This window comes from Cebus imitator, unplaced genomic scaffold (genome assembly GCF_001604975.1).
Source record: "Cebus imitator isolate Cc_AM_T3 unplaced genomic scaffold, Cebus_imitator-1.0 Scaffold200, whole genome shotgun sequence".
In the NCBI taxonomy this organism is placed as follows: Eukaryota; Metazoa; Chordata; class Mammalia; order Primates; family Cebidae; genus Cebus; species Cebus imitator.
In genome coordinates this window covers 367,583-369,888 of record NW_016107515.1, presented here as the reverse complement: position 1 = coordinate 369,888, position 2,306 = coordinate 367,583, and the positions used below count along the sequence as shown (strand labels likewise).

The 2,306-nt window shown below is 45.2% G+C and overlaps 1 long non-coding RNA gene across 1 annotated transcript in view; it reads right to left on the bottom strand.

Moving 5' to 3' along the window:
• LOC108317343 overlaps window positions 1–2,306 on the bottom strand; it is a 5,417-nt gene continuing 3,111 nt past the window's right edge. The window contains exon 2 of the long non-coding RNA XR_001830709.1: window positions 1–362. This is a non-coding gene — a long non-coding RNA (uncharacterized LOC108317343). The remainder of the gene's footprint in view (window positions 363–2,306) is intronic.

Genomic DNA, 2,306 nt, shown 5'->3' with positions numbered 1-2,306 from the left:
TTGACAATCAGAAAAAACCAATAGGCAAGACGCTCTTTATTCCATAAAAGAGATGAATAGGTCCTCAGTGTCAGACAAAAAGATAGGAGCAGGTGTGTCCCAAGTACAGGCCAACATCCTCCTGAAGATGGAGCTTTCTCTTCCTACTGGGGCTTCTCCCATGCGGACAAGAGGCCGCCCACACCAGGAATTTAGGGGAAGTGCCATCAGCTCAAGAAGGGAATGCCAAAAGTGAGGGGGACAGAAAAGAGTCCCTGCTGTCTTTCCTGTGTCCTGGTGCTGGGTTTACTTGTCTTCATTTCTCTCTAGATTGAGTTCCTTAAATGCAGGGGCTAGGGCTGGGGGTGCTTCTCCATCCTCATCTAGGAAACCCAAAACAATCAATTACATTCAAGTGGCATTTTTATTACATTTCTATCTCCTGGGCCCTTTCACTGGGGACAACAGAATGAGTGAGCATTTGGGCATTTGTTCAAAAATATTCATTGAGCTTCCAGGATGTGCCAGGCACAGCTGTGGCTCCCACACTTGTGAAGTTCATTTGTGCTATTGCAACTGCAACTGACATTTTAAATTCACTCCACTCTGTACGTATTTTGACTTGGGGAATTTTTTTTTCTTTTTAAAAGAAAACAGTGGCCAGGCATAGTGGCTCACGTCTGTAATCCCAGCACTTTGGGGGCCTAGGCAGGCAGATCAGTTGAGCTCAGGAGTTTAAGACCAGCCTGGCCAACACAGTGAAACACCATCGCAAGCAAAAATACAAAAATTAGCCAGGCATGGTGGCACATGCCTGTGATCCCACCTACTCGGGAGGCTGAGGCAGGGGAATCACTTGAACCCAGGAGACAGAGATTGCAGTGAGCCAAGATCATGCCATTGCACTCCAGCCTGGGCTACAAAGCAATACTCCATCTCAAAAAAAAAAAGAAAAAAAACAAAACAAAGAAAAGAAAAGAAAATAGATTTCCATTCCTAGAAATATACTAGGCATATATTCAAGAGAAATGAAAATATACAGCCACACAAAAACATGTACACTCACAAATGTTCATAGCAGCATTCTCATAATAGCAAAAAAAATGAAACAACCCAAATGTCCATCAACCAGAGAATGAATAAATAAAATGTAGTTTATTCATACAATGAGGGAATAGTATTTGGCCCTAAAAAGGACTGTGGTACTGACATGTGCTATGACATCACTGACCTTGAGAACATTAAGCTATGTGTAAGGAAATAGTCACCAAAGGTTGCATCTTGTATGATTCCATGTATATAAAATGTCCAGAGTAGACACAATTATGGAGATAAATGTTGGATTATTGGTTGCTTACACTGGTGGTGAGGGGGAAGGGGAGTGGCCACTGATGGGGCAGGGGGTTTCTTTCTGGGGCGAAGAAAATCTTCTTAAACTGATTGCAGTGATGGTTGCACAACTGTGAATATACTAAAAACCACGGGATTGTCCATTTTGCATGGGTGAAGTATACGGAATGTGATTATATTTCAATAAAGCTGTTATAAAACAAGAAAGAAAATAGAGAATTTCCCCTTTCAAGCGCGCCAAGTGTCGCGGAAATTGATTTCACAACCGAGTGGTCTGCTTTGGTTTATGAGTGGAATTTTTATTTTTCAACAGCTTTCAGCTCATTCTTCAAGACTGCTTGTCTTAAGGTTCGCTTTGTCCTCAGAAGCCTCCAGTTTCTCCCGCACTGCCTGTCCCCAGTCCAGGGAGCACCATCTGTGGCCCTTGGCCCACCTCGTTCCTTGCCCACCTCTGCCCCCACCCCCAGTGCCCACCCTGCCAGGCCACTGCCAGCTCCCAAATGCCAGAGCTGCCACCTGGGGCCCTGGCGACGCTGGGGCCCACAGTGTTGTGATGTGTTTGGATGGGGAGTTCATTCAGTGCCAGCGTTACCAGGCTCGAAGGGTGACTAATCCCATCTGCATTTTTGGTTTCAGCTGCCGGGCCTGCTCAGCTGGAGAGCCCCACATCTCTCAGCTGTTTTCGGAGAAGCTCACCTCACAGTTGTGGATGTCGGAGCGCAAGCCCATTCCCCAACCCCTCAGCATCACTTACACATGAATGCGTCCCACAGAACGCTATTGAACACCTATTATGTGCCAGGCACTGTTCTGAGGACACAGCAGTGACAAGAAAAAGTACTTGCTCTAGTAGAATAACAAAAATACATAGGAAGAGAAGGAAGGAGGGAAGGGAGGGAGGGAAAGAGAGAGAGAGAGAGAGAGAAAGAGAAAAAAGAAAGAAAGGAAAGAGAAAAGAAAGAAAGAAAGAAAGAAAA